Raw genomic sequence first — 24,459 nt, 5'->3', positions numbered from 1 at the left:
CTGTACCATTCAAGGAACCAAAGTTATGAAAACATTCTCATTGTAGCAGAACGATTAATGTTGCAAACCTAATAGTGTATGTACATGCTCCACTAATAAGCGCCCAGAGATGTACCGAATTAGAGATGATTAATCCAAACTGTCATGGTTAAAATTGATAAAAATCCATAGAAGGACAAAGACAGCTCTCACAAAAATGGGGATTAAATGTGAATATAGACAATCAAATATGAAATGTATGTGTCCAATTTTATTAGGGTACATAATGTTAGAAATGTACATTTGTGCAAAAGTTATGTTTTGGTAAAAATCAATGTGGGAGTTCCTAAATCCCATCGTAAAGATGACAGTTCTGTTCTGACTGCCAACCAAAACAAAGCACTTGCCTGCAGCCACTCACAGCCGTGGGGGTGTGTTTTGAAGTTCTGCCCATGCCATAAACTTTGTAATGGATAAATATAGGAGTTTCACTACACATAGACAGATGGCTTCCAGAACCCATCCAGATCCCCGCGCAGCACCTTGTTCCAGAACTCTTCATCTTGTAGCTGACTCCAGACTTCTTTGAAGATCCAGATTTCTTTGCATAATCCAGACTTTAGCATTGCTGAACTCTTGCTAGCTAGACCCAATTGCAAACATCCAAAACTTAAAAGAATAATTCTAATTCTGCTTCACTTGGTACCATTAAGGCTTGCCTGCTGAAACTTGCATCTTGCTATCTACCGTGTCCAGCGACCAGAAGGGCCCATCCAAATCCAGTCTGAGGTGCAGTCCAAAATTGACCAGAACCGCACCGTTAATCAATTCCCTCCAGAGGTGCCCTGCTGCCGGTAGACGTGACCTGATCCAATGACCAATTACAAAGGACTGTAAATATTAATAGGAAGAACAGTGACCCATAGTATATCTGCATTGTATTATCCAAATCTCAACCCATCCCATCTTTAAATTCAGAACCCTAACATTGTTAGAACCATTCTTGCACTGATTTTTCTCTCTTCCGAATCACCGGCAGGCGAGCGCCAGCCTACGGAAGAAGGCCGAGAATAAGGCTGCTGACTGAGCTGACCGAGCGTGCCGTGCTGCGGTCTGCTCCTGAGTTCTGCCTTCGTTCACATCGCTGTACCCAAATCGGCTGGATTCTCCTCTGACTTTATAAACTCTCACAAGGTGAGGCCATTATGCACGCTTAATCTACACTTGTACTCCCGCGTCGTTCACAGCATTGTGTCATGCTTAAGACTCTTTCGGCTTCTTATTAGCTATCAGTACTTGCGCACTGTCCATTTGCCACATCAACCAGCCCTTACCCCTCCTCTCACCTTTCCATTGTGCTACCTAGTAGTTACCGTGACCCCTTGTTACCATATGGAAATTTCACCTAGCACCTCTGCACCTGGTCCTCTTCATAGCTCTCATCCAGGCAGATCGCCATTTTTTAGCCGATCCAGTTGACTCTGCATTTGAACCCCTGCACCACAGCCTGCATTTAGTGAAATATTGCCATGACTATCTAGCTGATGCTGCACTCAAGTCCTGTTACTGTATTCCTATGTTCCCACCCTGCCAAGCCTGCCTGTAGCGCGCATGTAGTAATATGCCTGTTTTACATATTTAGCTGTTGATGCACTGAGCCCGCTATTGTAAACCAATGTGCCCGGCCCCGCACCACAGCCTGCATTTAGTGAAATATTGCCTTGATTAGCTGATGCTGCCCTCAAGTCCTGTTACTGTATTCCTATGTGCCCACTCTGCTAGGCCCACCCCTTAGTACTTAATTAGGGAAATGGTTATTTTGCATATTTAGACAATACAGCATTTTAGTCCTGTTTTTCTACTCACTTCCATTCACCTTTGCCGAGCCTGCCCTGCAGCACGCATTTGTGAATTGTACTATGAGCCTATCGAGCTGACACTGCATTTGAGACATACTACTGCATCCCCACTAGCCCACCCTGTTGAGACCACTCGGTGGAACTCTCTCCTGCCTAACTGCATCCTCCACCCATTCACATGAAATTGCACTCTTTAAAATACTACAGCAACCACATTCACGCTTTTGTGCGCTCTGCTATTATGTCCTGGTCTCAGGTAGTCAATCACTCCCTCAGACCTCCTCTCTCCAATCTATTTGCACTAGCTATTGCCTCCATACTCTATCTCACCTTCCACACAGCCTCATTGCACAACCTTAGCACTGCCCCGCTGCCCAACTCTCTTCATCATAATAAGATAACCATGGCTACTAATCCATACCTCAACAACCCTGCCTTATGGCTCCAACACTTTGCCACTAGATCCACCCCAAACCAACCATGTTCACTCTCTATGAGAAACATTAGACTTGGCTCGAGACTATCCCATGCTTCTCATCACCTCATGACACCCTTTCGACAGTACAAACACCCTAAGCTCATCGCTAAGACTGCCTCCCCTCCACATACACCCACCCATCAAGTTGACAACACCACTACAAATATGATCAAAGGGGCATTAATTAATGCCAGATCCCTTACAGCCCATGCACTTGATGTAGCCGATATCATCCTAACTCACAACCGCAACTTCTTTGCCGTCACTGAAACGTGGCTCCATGCTGCCTCTGGGCCTCTACTCTCTCTAGCCATTCCCACAGATTATAATATCATCAGGCACGACCAAAACACCAATCAAGCCGGTGGCATTGCCATCATCTATAAAAACTCCCTGAACCTCCGTCTCTCAGCCGTACATCAAATCTCCTCAATGGAAGTGCTAACGGCCAAACTTGTCCTTACTCTCAACCTTACCATCACACTCCACTTGCTATACAACCCCCCTGGGCCCTTATCCACCTTCTCTGAAGACCTATCCAACATCTTGGTAAACAATACTAAAACCAGCTCCAAAATTATCGTACTAGGTGACTTCAACCTGGGCTTCGCTGATCCTAATGACACGGCTGCCCAGCTGATTGACAATATGCTCACCAACTCAGGCTTCAATCAGCATATTAATAATCCTACAGACTCCAAGGGGAGAACCCTTGACTGGATAGCTAACCATAACTGTGGAATTAACGTTGAATCTAACCAACCGTGTGCTTGAACTGATCATCACTTAAACACTTTTAACCTCCTCGCCAAAACCCCTACCTAGTTCCACTCCAGACGTTGCACCTGCTATTCCCCCTAGAAACAAGAGTAACATAACCTGCGATAAACTTCTCCCTCTCATCCTTCCAGCCCTCAATGAACAGGCTCTCTCATGTACTGATCCTTCTGTCTTGGTTGACATTTACAACCATTCTATGTTAAAAGCTCTTGACCATATTGCCCCATCTAAACTAAGAAAACCTAAACCTCAAGCACATTTTAACTCCTGGTTTACACCTCAGCTCAGAACCCTACGTAAAGAAAAACGAATCTCCGAATCACATTGGAAAAGCAACCCTACAGAAGCTAATAAAGCCAGTATCATTCTAGCAACGCTAAACTATAAGGAAGCCATACTCCAGGCGAAAAAGGAAACTTATAACAAACGCATTGTACAAGCCAAATCCAATAGGAAAGAACTGTTCTAAATTTTAAAAGAACTGGACACCCCTGTCTCGGCACCTGAAACCTGCACTAAAGATAGTACTTGGTGCACCAATATTCAAAACACACTCCTTGTCAAGATAGCCTCCCTCCAAACCAAAATTAATGACAAACAAACCAGTCTACAACTTAACCCGCAACCTAACTCTGAACCGACAATAAATAATCCTATGCCGGAATCATTGATTCCCTTCAGCTTCTCCCCTCTTTCCGTTCCTGAAGTGGAAAATATTATCAATAGCCTCAAACCATCCAACTGCCAGGGGGACCTGTGCCCCGCACCTATCATCAAGGAGGCCACCTCAAAGCCTGCTCCCTTCATTACCACATTCATTAACTCATCTTTCAGTACTGGGATCGTATCAGATAATCTTAAGGATGCTTGGGATATCCTGCTCCTAAAAAGCTACGCTGGACCCCAACATTCCTACTAACTACAGTCCCATCACCACAGTGCCGTTTCTACTGAAAATCCTTGACCGAGCTGCCTATTTACTGATTCAAGATTGCCTTGAATCCAATAAACTCCTAGGACTTAGGCAATCTGGGTTTCGAGCATGTCAAGGCATGTCAAACAACCCTCATCGACCTCAAGACCCAGATCGAAGACCTGCGTGACAAGGGTAAACTTGCATTACTACTCCTTCTAGACCTCTCTGCTGCATTTGATCTCGTAAACCAGCAAATACTATGCAGACATCTTAAAAAAGCAGCACCCTTTTCCGTCAAAGCAACAGCCTGGATTAGCTCATTCCTGGACAATAGATCAATGGATGTCTTTTCTCCCCTAGCAGCAGCCTCACCCTCACCTGTCACCTGTGGAGTACCACAAGGATCTTGCGTCCCTCCTACTCTGTATAACGTATTTACAAAACCTCTATTCGATATCTTGGACTATCTGTGTGTCACATACACTACTTATGCAGATGACACCCAGAAACCCATCCCAATCTCAGGAGACTTTGCAGTTGACTCTCTCTCTGTAAATGCCATTTACCAAGTCATCGAAGCCTGGATGGCGCAGCATGGACTTTGACGACGAAAAGACAGAGATCCTCATCCTCAGCTCTCCCCAAAAACTTACCAAATTAGACCCCACATTCAAATCCTTCACTATAGATGGCAATACCATTAAGGTCTCCAAAGACACCAAAACTCTAGGGATCTACATCGATTCCACTCTATCCTTGGCTAGACAAACTAATGCAGTTGCTTCTGCAGCGGCTTACACTTGTAAGCTAATCACAGCTGGCTGCCCCCTTCTTATTACCAGCTAATTGCATTACACTTGCCAGGACTCTTGTGTTGTCGAAAATTGATTACTGCAATGCCCTCTACTTAGGCACTAACCGTTGTAACCTAAAAAAGCTACAAATTATCCATCATAATGCCATCAGAGCAGCCCTCAACATCCCAAGGAGCCAACACATTCCAGACACTAGATGCAATATACGTTTGCTTTCAGTCTCTCAACGAATTTCTCTGAAAACACTTGCTCTCACCCAAAAATGCCTCGCCAACCAGGCACCTGCCTACCTAGCTAACAGATTCACCTTACTAAACTCCAACAGACCTCGCAGAACTGCCCAGACCAACTGCCTTACTATACCACGCTACAACTTGCAAAGATAAGGCGGTACCAGTTTCCCAGTTCTGGCGGCTAAACTTTGGAACTCGCTCCCCAATTTGTTAAGAGCAGAACCTTCCTTCCACAGTTTTAAAAACCTGACCAAAGCCTGGTTAGCTACCCATGACTCACCCCTCACTACTGGCCATTTTCCTTACAGGCAATAACCACCAGCCTCACTTTATGTATATAGCTTCCTGATTATTTTGCTCACCCTGCATTGTGCTTATGTATATAACTGTAATTTATACTGTAAATGTAATGCTCTGTTCACCTTTACCATGTTGTAACTAAGGTATGCGCCCGGAAGCCCTTGGGCCTGGTGCGCTTTACAAATAAATAAATACTAAATACTAAATACTATCTGTCTTATTAAACCATAACTCCTTAAGTGATTTTGAGTAACTAAAGTAAATCCCCGAAAGAAATTGAGTATCCACCATGTGAATGGTTCCGCTGGCCACGTAACTGTGAAGATACATGTGTGGCCTCCTCTTTTTCATAGTCATTAATATAGTATAATCAAATCTATCTGTCATTTTTAAAACCACATTTCTGCATTTCTCTGTGCCTATTCTTCAAAAATGCCTCTTACTAAAACCTCTATAACTTCTTCAATTTTAAAGATAGAAACGAAATTTGAACTCTCACTTATACCTAAGACCCTAACTACATCCACAACTAATTGCGTATTTGACCTGTTTTTCTCAAATATCGCATAGTAAAGGTTTGCTGCAAATTTGCAGATTTCAAAAGCTTACACCTGTCTTTTTCCCATTTCAAAGTGCACTTTCCATCCCATCCTGATCTAAAGTGTGTGTTGTTGTTTATATTATAGCTCATGTGTGTTAGGACCTGTTTAGTGTTGCTCTCCTCAGAGTTTTTCTCCATTTAAGCATTTTGCACCCTTTTGCATCATTTTACACAGCCATTTTTATCTGTCAGTTTAAAAGTGTCATTTTCCAAAAATGGTTTTCTCTCTTGTTTGGGGAGGGAAGATAGCATTTAAACTCTAGACATTGTCTTTCTTTCCTGAATACCTGCAGATTACTTACATCTGTGTAGGATTGCTCATTTGTATGTAAAACACTTTGCAGAGGGAATATTAACCTAAACGCTATTTGTTCACAAATCAAAACTGTTCTTTTCCTGTGTTTTCTATACTGCATCATTATAAGGGAATTCAATTGCTTTACTTATATTCTGAATTGTATTGTCACCGTTAGGTGATTGCTGTCCCATAAATACATATATTAAGCATATGTGTAACTAAATAAATACATGTTTACCTTTACAGATTAGCCTGATTCCAGGTTCAGTGTGACCTGGGGGGTATTTTGAGACAGGTGTGATATGAGTGGTATATCATTCAGAATATTGAATTTATAGACACAAATAAAATAAGGGTTTCATTGCGCATTACATGCTGGGCAAGACCTGGGTGTGTGCCTGATTGAAATCCGTTACAGCTCAGACTCGGACTGCCCAATAGGGCAATGAGGAAGTGCAGATACAACATGCTAGTGTGGGCCCGCTTTTTGGTCAAAGTGGGCCAGTGTTTAGGCCAAATTGGGGCAGTTTGATAAGTTACTTCACTGTGCAGCTAATCATTATGCGAGTGACACTGGAGAAATATTCTTTGAAATACACAATTTGCAACACATTGCACCCCAACCCCCCCATTTGTATTTCTCAAACAGTCTGTCACAAAATGATTTAAGTCCCATTTTCGACTGTTAGCCCCTTTTCCATTGGTGCACAAGACAATTGTAGACCTAGTCCATACCTGGATGTGCGTGGAATGCATGTGTGGAAACGACAGACAGTGTATTTCCCAACGGTATTTGCCTAATATTGTGGATATTTTGGGAGCAAAATAGTGGCAATATGTGTCGATGAAATGGTCTGTTATGCAAGACAAAAGAGTGATGTGTCCAACGGTCCCTCTTGAGTACAGTGCATACATGTTACATACATATTTGAATCTCTCTCATCCAGTGAGACCTCGCATTCAATTATTTTGTTCAGTGCATCTGTATGTTAGTAAAATTCGGTCAAAGATTAGAAAGAAGGCTGGCCCAAGCCTTGCCAGGTGACACACTGAGTACCAGTAAACAGGCTTCTAATACCAACTGTTGCTACAGTGCTTAATAGTCGGATGAATGCAACATGAAGTGCTATTTAAACATGTGAAACTATTATCGTAGTCCCTGCAGTGTTCTCTTCTATTCCTGACACAGACATAAGTCTTTATTTGTGAAGAGGTGCTGAAGAGAGTGGAGAACTTGGTTCCATAAAATGGGCCATGAAGGGAGGCAGTCAAAACGAATGCAATTGTTTTCTCGCCTTGCAAGGGTGGGGTGAGTGCCGGATTCGTTTTTTGCACCAGGAACCATGCTGGCTCATTGAGCACCCGAGTGATGAATATTTAATTTGCGGGTTCACAGGCAATGTTGAAGATATGAAGTAAGTGTTTGAACAAGTACACATTCATGTTAATAGCATTTTTAAAAATGAAACATCAACATATTATCATTACATAAACATTGGCTACTCTATTCCAATTGCTCTGTCTTTCTACACCTTCATTTTCAATGTCATATTCTGAATGTACTTACAGTAAGGTTCTACAAATAAAACATGGCAGTACACCAAAGGCATTCCACTTGACTGCAATGTGAAACTTTGGAAGACATCGTTATTACCACTGGATATTGGTGAACACTTTTACATGTTTCCACACCGTGAAATGCCATGTTACTGTTAAAAATAAATATATAAGAGACTGACATCTATAAATCCAAATATCTGCACACATTAGTTGTCATCAAGAGAGGGGCATTTCACAAGCAAACTCTAAACACAGCACTTCTTTCTAAATTTGTCATGTGGAATACCTCAAAGTAAAACATTTTTGGAGGCAAAACACATGTTATGTGACCTGTCCCGTGGTTTTGATTTAATCCAGATGATTAAATGCATGGGGTCTCATATCTGTATCGCTAGGGACATCTTCTAGGGTTTCCCTTTGACCAAAGGATTTTGACAAGTCTACACGTGAAAGGAAATGAAGTAGGTCAACCCACTGTCAAGTGTAGGATCAATCATGAATTCATCCATTTGGAAGTAAGCAAGTAAGACAAGTCAATGCATGCTCCATCCAGAGGGATATTCAGCCTCTCATCCGCAGATATGGAGATTGGCTACAACCCCATTACACCCAAAGAGGGATAAAACATGATTTTCTCCATTTAAATAGAGATAATCAAGACCTCACTCCACCCAAAGAGAGATTTGCCAAGAGGATCTGCCATCAAGAGGGGGATCAGCCAGAGCATCAGACTGCACGTACGGAGAGAGAGAGAGATCAGCCTGGACATTGCAACATCTATGAGATTGGTTGTGACTTCCTTCCATCCACAGGGAGGAAAGCCAGGACAAACATTTGTCCAGCAGTAAGTCAGCAATGACTTCCCTCCATCCAGAATTAAATCAACCAGGATTTATTGAATATAGGGCACGTGTCTGCAACCTATGACCTTACATATCATTAGGAATATGAGTTCCTTGATTTCTCACCTTTAATTATGTAGTCCAAAAACATATGGCCAGCTGAGGGTGTCAGACCCCTGATCTACAGGAACATAAACAATGAACAGTGATTGATCAGCCATAATGTCTCTCCGTCCAACAGGAGATCAGTCAGAACTTCTATCTAATCAAACCATTTAGAGAGAGGTGAGACAGGACTTTCCTACCATCCAATTGGAGATTGACTTCCGTACATCCAATCATTTCCGATGTAGAGCAGCCAGGATACACATGTATCCTGAGGATGATCAGTACAGCAGCAATTCTTCCAAAAATGTGTCTTCTACATTCTTTACATTTTATTGAAGTTTGCTTGACAAAAATCATCCAAATTACAAACAACATCATTTGAACATCTCAAAAAATGCATTACACATGCTAACAATCTTTATCCACCCAAAAAATCATTACACAAATGTTTACATGTACAGATGTATACTAGCAGATCATATTACCTTCTCTACAGAGTTTCAGCTTGTTAAAAATCTTAAACATGTAATGACTGCTTCCACTTATTTAGACATGTGATCTAGTTTGCTCTAACACCCTGAAAATGAGTTTGTGCATAATCATTTCACTAATAGGTTGATTCAATAGTATTAAAGAAACAAATTGTGGTCAAAGATGAAGATTTTTTCTGCCCAAAGGATCTTCCGATTGCTGTATGTGGTTTGCATGAGAGAACAACTGTCCAGGTTAGGATGAATAGTAGGGGTGCTGTTACTCTACCTATTGAAACTTGGAGAGGTGTGAAACAGGGCTGCATAATGACCCACATACTTATTTAATTGGCTGATTTACCTGACCATTTGTGATGTGCAGACCCTTGTGCACCGAGCACTGCTGGTGAAAAGGTTTTCTGTTTGTCATAGGCTAATGATCTTGTCTTGTGTGAACATACCTTTTCCGGCCTTAAAAGATCTCTGCTTGAATTGAAAAAATACTCAGAGCACTATGGACTAAAAATAAACTACGAAAAGGCTAAGTTAATGCACTTTGCCTATAAATGGACATCTAATAGAATGGAGATGGCAGGAAATCATATTGAGTATGTTGACTGTTTTAAATACTTGGGTCTTGAAATAATATCTAGAGGCGACTATTGTACAGTAATTGCTGGGAAAAAGCATAAAGCTATAGCCATGATGTGTTTTATATCTAAATGCATCAGAGACGTCTCTGGCTATAGCCTACATGGCGTTATGACTCTTTATAACCAGAGTTTCTGTGCATCCGTCCTATATGGCCTAACGGCGCAATGTATAGACGATTTACCTTGGTGGAAAACTGTTCCGGGTACATTTTGAAGGACAATTTTAGAACTGGGCCCTAATGTTCCGATTGAAATAATCAGGTTGGAAATGGCCTTACTTTGCTTGTTACCATGGCTTTGTAAAGGCGGTGCCTATTGTATTTATAAGCCAGATCAGCCCCGATATGCCCACTATTGCAACTGTTGGGAAAGGTTAGTGCTAATGCCCATAGCAAATTTGCCTCTTTAGCAAATAAGACCTTTCAATTAATAGACTGGCAGCCAGCCTGGGGCAGAGACTACCATGTGTTAAGGAAGAGGTTTGCAGCAAAAGTGGAGCAAAGGCAGTGGTCTGTTAACTATAACAATTTGGCCACATTGAGCAGCTGTAATTCAATAATGGGGAATCTTGTGCAAAAATACAAAGAGTCACAAAGTTAACTATAAATATGTCCATCTGTCACATTGTGTAGATTTCTCCAGTGGTTCAGAGTAAACAAATGACCAGTTTTGGCATCCATTGGCCCTGAACTTAATATTGCCAGAGAAGACAGGACATGTCGACTCTGTGGTATTGTGGGAAAAATGGAAACATCGCATCATGTTCTTACAGAATGTCATGAGCATGGTCCCCTTTATTTGTAACTATTAGGATCTTTTGTCATGAGCTCTGACAATATTAAAAGTAATTACTTTTGGTGTTGCTGTCTAAACACAGAAAACAAATCATTGCATATTGCACTTTACCATGTGTGGATTGGTTTGAGGGCTAGAGCGAATATCAGAATATTGAATGTCCTCCACCATTTAGCTGGAGGAACGTGAAGCGCCCTGTAGATAGAGGACAGTAGTAAAAACTTGAAAGTCACTAAAGAGATAGGTGGGACAGGTCCCTCTTTCACCATTTAGCTGGAGGAACGTGAAGCTCTCTGTAGATAGCGGACAGTAGTAAAAACTCGCAAGTCACTAAAGAGATTGGTGGGACAGGTCACTCTTTCACGGAATCCCCTCCTGGTTTCTACAGGCAGCTGAGCGGACCGAAGGATGAAGCGTCCGGTAGATGAGGAAGTGATCTCGAGGGTCAGAAACTGAAAATGCGAAAGGTGAGTAAACAGAGAGGGCGCAAACGATGAATGAGCACTGCATGGGGAAAGTGATAAACGGATAACGGGGAAAGAATAACACAGTGTTGGTTGGGGTATTTTGGTTCAAACGATGAGGGGCGTCATAGCTTAAGGTATATGGATGAGGAACGATCCATATGATAAGCCCAGTATCCTATGTCAAGGACGTCTAGAAGGAGTTGTTTTAAAGTCCAAGTGGACATACCTAGGATATGAACGATCAAGGATCGTTAAAGAGAACAACTCAGACTCTGATCAGAGTCATTATTAGGGGCGAGAGTAGCCACGTGGAGCGTAGGCGGAAGTGTATGTGGGCCAGCCAGTCTGTCTCTCTGTCTGTATATTGTATGCGTTGTATGTGATAAAGAAATTATGAAATATTGAAGAACGAACAGTAATAAGATTGTGGTAAAAGGCTGAAATCTGATTATTTATTTATTTAGTTGACTGATAGTGTTCATTGAATAGGTAGATTGAAGTAAAGTGAAAAATAGAGGTTTGGAACTGCGACGATTGGTGCACGCTCATATTGTATTATTTATCTGAAAAGTATTTATCTGTGTTAAATAACGGTAATTATTGACAGTCGATTGTGACTAGTCATGATGGAGGATATTACTCCACTTATACACTTGAGCAAACAATTGCCAAAACACAGACCCAAGCTTAAGCAGTCCAGTGCAGAATGGGTTAAGGGCACAGCAGATAAAAAGTTCATGCCATGGCCACAAGGGAGATCACTGTCCAAAGCAGTTTTGCAACACATGACAACATACTTGCAAGCAGCGTACACGGGAAAAAAGCTAGAAAAGAGGTTAGCTAGCTTAGAGCTTTGGAAGATGTACCAGGAGGAAAGGGAAGACCTGCCTCCTGAAGACTGGATGCTTAACCAGTGTAAAGAGGGGGGGGGTCAAGCCTTCTGCTCCCCCTACCGTGCCTGAAGTAAATGGTAATAGTATGAAAGATGAAGGATTATATCCTTTAAGAGAACTTGAGGCAGTGAGAGGGTACAGTAATCTGACATATGAGCTGCTTGCATGTACCAGCAACGAGAATCCAGAAAAGACTCCAGAAAGGGATATGATCTCCAAAGTCCCACGGGACAAAGAGACAAGTGAATGACCAGGTATGTCTCTAGATATAGAAAGAGAAATAAAGAGAGGGAAAGGAGACAATGACAAAGCTGACGAGGTAGCACTCATACAGAACGAACGGATGGGCAATCAGATATTGCTCAAACTTGATGGATAGAGCATTGAGGAAGTAAGGCAAAAGAAAGATCAGGGTGAGCAAGATAAAAAAGACAGATAACGAGAGGAACGATTGAAAGAAGACAAGGATAAAAGAAAAAATAGACAAATGCGGGAACAACTGTATCAAGATGAACAATAGACAAAAAACAATCCAAGAGTGAGACCTGCTAAAAAAGAGAAGAGAAGAAGAGGAAGAACAGAAATTAAGAGATAAAAGAATGTAAAGACATAGAGATGAAGAAGTGCGTAGAGCAAACGTGAGAAGAGAGGTGAAAATACAAGAAGATAAAGGGTTAGGAAGGAAGCAAAGAAATGAAGAGAGTTTGATGAAGAAATGGAACGAAAGAGAAGGCAGAGGCCACGTGACATTGATCGCATGGAGAAAGAGTTGATGGAACCTAATCCAGTGGTGGCATGGGAGGAGATAGAGGAGTTCTTCCCGACACAAGAACCAATGCTAGGACCCTCTAAAGTAGAATTAGCAGATCATTTTGATAAAGGAGCTATTAGAGACAGAATTTAAAAGGCTTATCAGGAGATGAGGACAAAAGTAAATCGAGAAAATAAAGGGAAAGATGATCGATTTGAAGGTGCACAGTCGCGAGGCAAAGGGGGCGGTCTGTTCAGCCTCAAGCATAGAGTCCTGTCTTTGGACAAACTAACGCTAAACAGAGACGACAAAGAGGGAAGTCACATTAGTTGGGGACAAGATATGTCAGACAAAGACAGAGAAATCTTCTGTTGGGAGGAGGGCACTAGTGCATGTGGTCCCAAGGGATGTTCTCTGACAGATAAGGAAGTGAGATGGTCGGACCAGGACCCACCTACATCGAGTATGCCAGTGCCCTTGGTGCAGCCAGATTGACCTAAAAAGCAACCTCTTAATGAGAGGGGGGACTCGCCACCCTTTGTGAGCAGGCTAAGGTCATTACCAGAAAGAAGACGGTGCAGAAGGTGGCCCAAGATGGATAAGGATAATTTAAGGCGTAAACGTCTGTGTCTGACATAGGGTGCCGGGAAAATGGATCTATGAATTAGAGAAAATTATAGGAGGAAATATCCCAGCCATAGGGGACATTAAGGGTCTTCTTGCTGCTATCCTTGGGCAGAGGGCTGACGACATTTGGTTGCGAGCAGGATGCGCGAGTGTCACTGAATACAGCACATAATGGAGCGCTGTTTAATAACTGTAGAGCGGCAGTCTGGAAAGCGATTTGAGTATAATATCCTGATACGTCAGATATGGGTTCTATAATGGCACAAAAGATGCAGGGGAGGATCCGCTTATTTACATTCAGAATTTTCAAGAGCAGTGGTCTTTGGATACACAGGAGCTGTGGGGAAAATTATACCTGTATTCTATCATGTTATGTCAGGGACTACCAGACAAGGTACACAGACGGCTCAAGAAGCTAGTGGGTATGGAGGCCAGAAATACAGCTCACCATTGTGCATCATTGCCGACTGTTGCAGGAGAAAAATCAAAAGAGAGACAATGCTAGGAAGCTTGAGGAAGCTATGCTAGTACAGAAGAAGGAATAAACATATGCTATAGAAGGGGCAATGTTAACAAGTGGAGAAGGGCCAGGGTCACAACAAGCAGCAGGCATGCCACAGGTGAATAACCAACGGCAGTTCAATCAAGGATGGAATGGATTCGTACCAAGAGGTAAGGGAAGCTTCCATGGAAGAGGAAGTTTTCAGAATAATCAAGGGAATTTTCAGAGTAACCAAGGTGGGTTTCATTCAGACTATGCAGAATGATAATCAAAGCATGCAGGGAGGGCAAATCAAAAGACTCCCTCCTGTATGTTGGACATGTGGAATGTCAGGGCACATAGCACAAACATGTGGGAGCCAAGGGTATGTACAACATGGGCGGTTCTCAAGAGGGGGACCACTTATCTGCCTGCATATAGCTGTAACGCTCACCTGATTCCCGCAGAGGCGCCGGTCTTGACTGGGTGAATGCCGTATCTTCAAAGGTGATGTGTAACACACGGTTGGCTCTTTGGGCTGGACCTCTGTGCACTGTATGTCTGACTCGAAGAGTAAGATGTCTGCAGATAGAAAATATGGGATTAATGAACTGGGGTTATTGGGTGCCTCTCTCCTCTTCCCTTTCTCTTCTCCTGTAGAACCCCAAAGGGTAACGCCCTCACCTTAGGTAAGTGAACGCCGAGCTCTCCATCTGCCTCGGGGCAGGGTGCCTTAACCAGTTCCTTCACTGGATAAGGGTGCAGGCCTCTTGACCTCAGAGGACTGCTGTCCGTCGTTAACTGCACGAACGGTAAGTTCTGGGCGCTTCAAATGTCTTAAAAGTCTTTTGTAATGATATCTCTTGTTTTGCAGAGTTCCGGCGATGGCGGATGGCGGGCTGATGAGAGTTGAGGATCGAACCCGCGTGAGGAATAGAAGCGCCTGGAAGAACGTAGGTAAGCGCTTGTAGCCTGCTTCACGATGCGCACTAACTGTCCCTTTTATCTTGCAGGTACAAGTTCGGAGCTTTAGAGAAGCTAAAGGGTGCTGGAATACCCACTGGATTCGGCGTGGGAAGGAGTAATGGCACGTGAGTAATAAAGTTGCCCAATGTCTTTAAACACACCTTCTTTTGTCTTTCAGATGCGGGATGCAGCGCCGAAGGCCTCCGGAGCGTGCGAAGAGCTGGTCAGCTTTTGTCTTTCAGATGCCGGAATGCAGCGCGAGGCGTTGGTGACAGCCGATGGACCAGGTAAGAGATGCGCTGCCACTGAAGACCGTAGTGCTAACCTGTTCTTTCTTTGTCTTTACAGGTGCTGCTGAAGACTGGATTCCAGGATGGTAAGCCTTTGTTTCCTTAGGCCCAGGATCAGAAGCAGAAGACACGATGAGCGTTCTGCTGCAGAGAATGCAGAATAACGCAAAGCAAGATTCATCCATCAGGTGTGGTTTAAATAGCCTCCTGTAGTGCTTAGGTGTCTCCTTCCACAGCCACGCCTAGGTAAGAAAAGAGTTCCTGCTTTCCAGAAGAGTTCCAGTGTTCTGAACCTAGGGAGTGGCTCCTGCCCCACCCAACAGGAAAAGTAGTCCCAAACAGAAGAGGATCAGGGGTTAAACTGGCAGATGAGTAAGCAGCATGGTCTGCTGCAGGTAAGTCCACCCAAGCATTATGAGACTGGCGCTTCCAGCGTTGGGACTGGGCATCTTTATGAGCCTGGTGCCAATGGCGCCAGGACAGGGTCCAAAAGGTCCCAATTGGGACTGGCTGGCACTCGGAACCGGGGTTATGGGTCTGCTTCCAAGGGAGTCGGGCAAGTCCTGATCTTTTGGAAGCAGAGATCATGACAGCACCCCCCCTCAAGGCCCCTCCCAAACCGGGCTTCTCCGGGGGTTTGGGCTTGTTAGGAAATATTCGATGAAATCTTTTGATTAGACGAGGCGCGTGGACATATTCTGCAGGTTCCCAGGATCTTTCTTGGGGACCGTAGCCTTTCCAGTCAATCAGGTAAAATAGTTTAGATTTGGAGATCTTGGAATCCAGGATGCTTTTGACTTTAAACTCGAGTTCTCCATCAACTAGAATAGGTTTTGGAGATGTAGTTAGACGGGTTTGAGGTTACACGGGTTTTAATAGAGAGACGTGGAAGACCAGATGTATCTTCATGTGAGGGGGCAGGTCCAACTTGACCGCTACTGGATTTACTATGGTAGTGATGGAATAGGGACCAAGGTATCTTGGGTTGAATGTGCGTGGTCCTTTTAGAGGTAGATATTTGGTGGATAACCAGACATGATCTCCTACTTGATATTGGGGGGCTTCCTTCCGATGTTGGTCTGCTCCTTTCTTGTATTGTTCTTTAGCCCTTTGAAGGTGAGAAACGGCTTCCTTAAAGGCTTGGGTGATTGTAGAATGCAGGTGGTCTACTGATGGTGTTCCAAGATCTTGGAGTGGATCCAACTCCGAGGTTGGAGGGTGACTACCGTATAAAAGAAAAAACGGGGTCTTCCCAGTTCCCGAGTGGACAGAGTTATTGTAGGCATATTCGGCTATCCAAAGGATATCTTTCCAAGTTTTTTCAGTTTGTTGTAGCATGCAGCGCAAATACTGTTCCAGAGTTTGATTGGTCCTCTCGGTTTGTCCGTCGGTTTGAGGGTGTTGGCTGGTCGAAATTCTCACATCAATTTGAGCCGACCTACAGCAACTTCGCCAAAAATGAGAAATAAATTGACTACCTCGATCCGAAATTAGAACTGAAGGAAAACCATGCAGTCAGACGATGTTTTCGAGAAATTCTCGGGCCAGAGTTGCTGCTGTTGGTAAGCCTTTGAGTGAAATGAAATGCGCCATCTTGGAGAATAGGTCCACGATTACTAGGATCGTATTGTATCCGGAGCATGGAGGTAGATCGGTGATGAAGTCCATAGAAAGCGTATGCCAAGGGCGAGGCGGGATGTCAATAGGGCGTAAGAGGCCGGCTGGTTTTTCCTTTTGACTCTTGTTTTGGGCGCATACTCCACAGGACATTATAAAGTCTCTGATATATTTTTTCTAAGACGGCCACCAGAAGCAGTGCTTGATCTTTTCCGAGGTCTTGGTCATACCGGGATGTCCTTCCATTAAAGAATCGTGATAACAAGAGATTACCTTTTTCTGTAAATCTGTGCTGGGCAGGTATAACCGTTCTTGGAAATATAATAGGTTGTCCTTCACCGTAAAGTCCTTTCCCTGCAGATGCCAATTCTGTATGTCTGCTGGAGTTACCAGTAGCCTGGCTTTATCCTTAACTTCCTCTATGGATTGTGTGGCGATCACACCTAGAATTCTTTGTTCGGGATTGATAGGTACAGGTTTTTGATTGATCAAATGTTCTTCCACTCCCATCCGAGAAAGGGCATCAGCTTTACCGTTTTTTGTACCAGGTCGATAGGTAATCATGAAGTCAAACTCGGCAGAGAATAGTGCCCAACGGAGTTGCCTAGAGGATTGAGCTTTTGCGGTTTTCAAATATTGCAGGTTTCGGTGATCTGTAATCACAGTAACGGTGTGTCGGGCCCCCAGAAGATAATGCCGCCAAGCCTTAAAGGCGGACTTGATAGCTAGAAGTTCCTTATCAGTAATAGTGTAATTGATTTCAGGAGGCGAGAATTTGCGGGACCAAAATGCCACAGGATGCAACTGATTGGTTACTGGGTCCTTTTGTGAAAGAACTGCCCCCATGGCAAGGCTCGAAGCATCAGTATCAACGATGTAGGGGAGTTCTGGGCGAGGATGTTTTAAGATCGGTGCAGAGATAAATCTAGTCTTCAAATTCTGGAAAGCTTGTTCCGCCTCGGTAGACCATTCAAAACGTTTTTTTCTTTAACAAGGCGGTGATGGGCTGGACTATTCGAGAGAATTCAGGGATAAACCTGCGGTAAAAGTTAGCGAAGCCTAACATGCTTTGAACACCTTTTACGGAGGATGGCGATGGCCATTTGAGAATTGCATCGACCTTCTTTGAATCCATACGCACTCCGCTTTGTGATAATATGAATCCCAAGAATTCAACTTCAGTCACGTTGAAAACACATTTTAACAACTTAGCGAAAAGTTTGTGGTGACGCAATCTCTCGAGGACCATTTTCACATGTTTCCGATGTTCAGTTTCCGATGAAGAATAAACAAGGATGTTGTCAATGTAAACAACAACACACACATCTATGAGCTCTCTGAGGACATCGTTCATAAAATATTGATAGGCGGCCGGGGCATTGCAAAGTCCGAAGGGCATGACCTGATATTCAAATAGCCCATACTTGGTGCGGAAGGCCGTCTTCCATTCATCGCCCTCTTTTACTCGTACCAAGTGGTAGGCTCTTCTAAGATCCAGCTTTGTATATATGCATGCTTTTCTGACTTGGTCCAGGAGTTCAGGGATCAAAGGTAACGGATATCTATTCTTAACGGTGATCTGGTTCAGGGCGCGATAATCTATACAAGTTCTAAGGTCCCCTTCTTTTTTTGGAACGAAGAACAAAGCTGAGGAAGCAGGGGACTTGGAAGGACGAATAAACCCATTCGCTAGGTATTGATCCAGGTATTGTCGGAGGTGAAGATTCTCAGGCTCGGTGAGGGCATAAATTCTACTACAAGGAGGAGTAGATCCAGGTATCAGGTCTATCTGGCAGTCATAAGACCTATGAGGAGGTAGAGAGTTAGCCTGATCCTTCCGGAAAACATCTTGGAATTCTAGGTATTCAGGAGGTAACTGGGGAGCCTCCGAGGAAATTGCTGCCAGTGCAACACCAGGTCGAGGGTGACACGTAGAGACACATTCTGGAAACTGAACCGTTCTTGCTCGCCAATTGATCTGAGGATTGTGCTTCTCTAACCAAGGAATTCCTAGAATAATCTGGAACTGAGGGACCTTGATCACATCGAACACGATCTTCTCATGGTGTCCATCTTGACTTACTAGCGTCACTTCTTGGGTGGTATGCGTTACTAGTCCGGAGGCTATCTCCGTACCATCCACCATAGTAATGACGTCCTTTACAGCCTTTGGACAAAGAGTCAGATTCATCCTCAAAACCATTTCATGATCCACATAATTGCCGATGGCACCGCTGTCGACGTAAGCTTCAATCGCATGTAATCGATCCGGATGTTCAGGGCTAATGAGGACCATAGGTATCACGAAATGCGAGGTCACGGAACGGGTTTTAATGCTCGGCAAGAGGACCTCTATTCTTGTCGGGCGAGGTTGTTTCCCTGCTCAGAGTTTGTGACCCTGGTAACTGCAGCTCCTACTGCCTTCTTGGCTGGTTTCACTGGACAGTCTCGAAGAAAGTGCCCCGAGTTTCCGCAATAGAGGCATAATTGCAGCTGTTTTCTCCTTTCCCGCTCCTTTTGTGTTAGTGGTCCTTTCAGGCCCCCTATTTGCATGGGTTCCCCGGAGTCTACTCATTTGGTAGGAGTTGGTGGTTTGGAAAATACTCGACCATCAAACTTGGAACAATCGGCCTTCCTGTTCTGCAGTCTGTGGTCAATTTGAACGACCAAGTCAATATAGTCCGAACAGTCTTGCGGGGGATTCACTACTTGGGCTAACACATCTTTGAGCTCTCCACGTAGACCTCTATAAAACAGCGTAATCCTTTTGTCCTCAGGCCATCGAGTTTCCACTATCAGTCTGTTGAAAGACGCAATATAAGCCAAAAGGTCTTGATTACCCTGTCGCAATGAAAGAAGCTCATTGTCCAAGGCCTGCCCCTGTGAATGTCTTGCAAACAGTTTTTCCATACTGAGCTGAAAAGCTTGAAAATCATGGAGAACCGGATCATCTTGATTAACTAGAGGGATCGACCAGTCTGCCGCATTGCCACTAAGGTACGAAAGCACGAAAGCTACCTTAGCTTGATCAGTTGGAAAGGCTGCTGGCCGGCATAAGAAGTGCAACCGGCACTGATTAATGAATACTGCAAACCTCTTTGGGTCACCAGAAAATCGTTCGGGCGGAGCCAGAGGTACATTCCCAGGTAGGTTGATCTGCACTGGGTTCGTAGAGGATGTTGAAGGAAGATTTGCCCCTGATGCGGGTAACAGAGTTTGTCCGGCTTGTGACTGTAGCAATTGTCTAGCGAGATCATCTGTTCGCTCCTTGGAAATAATCAGTTCCCTTCTTAGAGCATTCGTTTACTGACGGGCTGCATGCACTTCTGCTCTTAGTTCCCCAAGTAACTGGGCTAGTTGGTCGGTATCCGAGGTTTCCATAGCGCCTGGGTGGGAGTTTTGCGGTAGGCTTTGCGTTCTGTAACGCTCACCTGATTCCCGCAGAGGCGCCGGTCTTGACTGGGTGAATGCCGTATCTTCAAAGGTGATGTGTAACACACGGTTGGCTCTTTGGGCTGGACCTCTGTGCACTGTATGTCTGACTCGAAGAGTAAGATGTCTGCAGATAGAAAATATGGGATTAATGAACTGGGGTTATTGGGTGCCTCTCTCCTCTTCCCTTTCTCTTCTCCTGTTGAACCCCAAAGGTTAACGCCCTCACCTTAGGTAAGTGAACGCCGAGCTCTCCATCTGCCTCGGGGCAGGGTGCCGTAACCAGTTCCTTCACTGGATAAGGGTGCAGGCCTCTTGACCTCAGAGGACTGCTGTCCGTCGTTAACTGCACGAACGGTAAGTTCTGGGCGCTTCAAATGTCTTAAAAGACTTTTGTAATGATATCTCTTGTTTTGCAGAGTTCCGGCGATGGCGGATGGCGGGCTGATAAGAGTTGCGGATCGAACCCGCGTGAGGAATGGAAGCGCCTGGAAGCACGTAGGTAAGCGCTTGTAGCCTGCTTCACGATGCGCACTAACTGTCCCTTTTATCTTGCAGGTACAAGTTCGGAGCTTTAGAGAAGCTAAAGGGTGCTGGAATACCCACTGGATTCGGCGTGGGAAGGAGTAATGGCACGTGAGTAATAAAGTTGCCCAATGTCTTTAAACACACCTTCTTTTGTCTTTCAGATGCGGGATGCAGCGCCGAAGGCCTCCGGAGCGTGCGAAGAGCTGGTAAGCTTTTGTCTTTCAGATGCCGGAATGCAGTGCGAAGACCTCCGGAACATGCGAAGAGTAGGTAAGCCTTTGCCTTTCAGATGCCGGAATGCAGCGCGAGGCGTTGGTGACAGCCGATGGACCAGGTAAGAGATGCGCTGCCACTGAAGACCGTAGTGCTAACCTGTTCTTTCTTTGTCTTTACAGGTGCTGCTGAAGACTGGATTCCAGGATGGTAAGCCTTTGTTTCCTTAGGCCCAGGATCAGAAGCAGAAGACACGATGAGCGTTCTGCTGCAGAGAATGTAGAATAACGCAAAGCAAGATTCATCCATCGGGTGTGGTTTAAATAGCCTCTTGTAGTGCTTAGGTTTCTCCTTCCAAACCCACGCCTAGGTAAGAAAAGAGTTCCTGCTTTCCAGAAGAGTTCCAGTGTTCTGAACCTAGGGAGTGGCTCCTGCCCCACCCAACAGGAAAAGTAGTCCCATACAGAAGAGGATCAGGGGTTCAACTGGCAGGTGAGTAAGCAGCATGGTCTGCTGCAGGTAAGTCCACCCAAGCATTATGAGCCCGGCGCTTCCAGCGCTGGGACTGGGCATCTTTATGAGCCTGGTGCCACTGGCGCCAGGACAGGGTCCAAAAGGTCCCAATTGGGACTGGCTGGCACTCGGAACCGGGGTTATGGGTCTGCTTCCAAGGGAGTCGGGCAAGTCCTGATCTTTTGGAAGCAGAGATCATGACAATAGCCCACAAAGTAGGGACAGAGTTACCAAAGATCAGACATTGTATCAAGTACAGGCACAGAGAATGCAACAGGCTTTGCAACCACAGCAAGCACCATTGAAGCCCCCACAAGTCCAGTCACAGCATGCACCCATGCAGATACAGCAGAGCACAAACATAGGACAGTTATTGGCTCCTAGAATAGGGGGTGTCTCTGTTGAGGGTGGGAATCATTTCACAGGCAGAGGAGTAAGTATGTACTCACAATAGGACAGCTCACTGGGTGACTTGATGTGTTCAGTACTGTGACTCCCAATCCTCAAAGGAAACCGAGGGTTGACGTCACTATGGGAGTCAAATCCCTTTCTTTTCTGGTAGACACAGGTGCAACTTGCTCATGTATATGAGAGGGAAAATGTTAATTATCAGGTAATGCCATGAATGCTCAAGGGTTCTCGGGAGCTACAAGTAGAGTTTCTTTTACTGAGGAGAATGTGATATGTCTGTCCCATTGTTGTATTTAAGGCAGACACCAGTTAATATACTGGGCCGAGATTTAAAGACAAAACTAAACATGACAATTTCGTTCACTGATGAAGGCATAGCTCATTCAACACCAGAAATACATTATTTAAACATGCCACATTTATTGGGGCATGAACAGGGCAAATAGCCATACGAGGAGTACAGTTAGAAAAAGAAATGATTCACTATGGGGTACACATTTTGTTAACATGGCTGCCTGGTGTAGTGGGCAAGACTATGAGAATACCTTATGAATTTCTCGTTAGGCCAGATATTCCCATGGTACAAGGGGGGCAGGTTTTTCGCTTAGAGTTGCAAGCAGCTGTAGTGCAAGGAGAATTGGCCATGCTCAAAGAATTTGATGATGACGGCAGATCATGGAGTACAGTGATTGTTATTGGAGAGGGTTACAGATTGACTGACATTATTGATGAGGACATATTTAGAGATGACCCATCAGATGACAAAGTGGTATTCGAGATGAGCATTACATATTAGGTTAGGGTGGAAAGACACAAGGTTCCACAGAAAATGATGATAGTGCGACTGCGTTCTGCATTTTTTGATGAAGATATGGCAAAAGTGCCAATTTCTTTATGGACTACAGGCCCTTGTGACGTAGGCCTATTAAAGGGGGTTGGAGAAGTCAAGATTAAACTGAAGCAAGAAGCATTTTTACCTCAAGCAAGGCGCAGTATCCCATGTCTCGAGAGGCACACAAGGGTATTTTTAACACAGTATCCGCCATGTTGGATCAAGGCATTTTAGTGATGTCAGTCACCATGCAATAGCGCAGTGTACCCCATCAAAAAATTGAAGGGGAGGTTGTTTCATTTAATTCAAGATTTTAGGCGGATTAACCCGATTGTAGAGGCTGAGTTTCCACTAGTTCCTACCCCATTGACAATCCTATGCAGTATCCCTGTTGAGGCACAATATTTCAATGTGATTGACTTGAAAAATGTGTTGTTCTCAATACTGTTGCATAAAAATTCTCAAGATCTGACGTCATTCACATTCCATCAGACTAAGCTGAAAATCACCATCAATGTTCACTAGGGTCCTGCAGATGGATTTAAGCAATGTCAATTTTCCAAGTGTCATGCTGCAATAAGTAGATGATATTTTGGTCTGCAGCACATCAGAAGAAGAGTGCAGATGTGACTCAGACAGCTAATGAATATCCTAGCAGAGAAGGGATATAAAGGCAGAGAAGGGATATAAAGTGGACAAAGATAAATTGCAGTATTGCCAAGAAGAAGTGTTGTACATAGGTCAGTTAATCTCGCATTAAGGAAAGAAATCTACATCTGCTGAGAGAGCTGAAGCGTTTCTGAAAACCTAAAAATTGCACACGATAAAGCAAATGCAACAATTTTTAGGATTGTGCAATTATGTCAGAGCATGGGTATTTGATTATAGTTCATATAGAAAACAGCAGTGCTCACACAGAGAACTATTTCGGGGTACAAGCCTCTACCATATTATAGTGTAATTTTGAACACAGTAATGAGGGTTCACTTCGCTTGCGAACAATCATTGGCAGCAGACACGTTCGCTATTGGGAAGTCTGCCAGCATAGTAATGATGTTATTTGCTGTTTTGTAGAAACCTAAAGGTACACTGACATCTCAGAGAGCTTCGTTTATTAGGTGGTTATATCGAATCCAGTGATTAAAATAGTCAGCAGTAAAACGGTGAACCAAGCCACGTTTGTAGCTGGATCACTGGCAGAGGACAAGCAAGTACACAATTGCTCGAATTATGAGGAATTTTATGATGAGATCCCAAGGGTGAAGGAAAATGCACCAGCAGCTGGGGACATTCTCTTTATTGATGGTTCTTCGAATATCGATCAAACTGATGGACAAAGGTATCAATGTGCCGCTGTGGCAAAACACAGGGTTAATGGAGAAATTGAAGTAATGACAAGTGTACGACTACCATCTCACTTTTCAGCACAAGCTGCAGAATCAGTGGGGCTGATTGTCGCACTCGGGAAACATGCAGAACAGGAAGTAACAGTGTGCAGTGACTCCGCCTACATGACGTTAACCGTACATGCAGGGCTAGCACGTTGGAAAAGGAGGGGCTACCTCCGAGCGGACGGCACTCCAGTGCAACATGCTGCCTTATTGGACATACTTATTAAAGAACTACAACTCAGAGTAGCCATTGCGGTAGTTAAATGTGCAGTGCACACTAAGAGAGCAGACTTTATTTGATGCAGAAACCAAGCCGCAAACAAAGAGGCAAAAAGAGTTGCATATTCACCAGATATAATG

This window comes from Ambystoma mexicanum, chromosome 12 (assembly GCF_040938575.1).
Source record: "Ambystoma mexicanum isolate Mex_15411 chromosome 12, UKY_AmexF1_1, whole genome shotgun sequence".
Taxonomy (NCBI): domain Eukaryota; kingdom Metazoa; phylum Chordata; class Amphibia; order Caudata; family Ambystomatidae; genus Ambystoma; species Ambystoma mexicanum.
Note: the sequence above shows the minus strand (reverse complement) of the source record.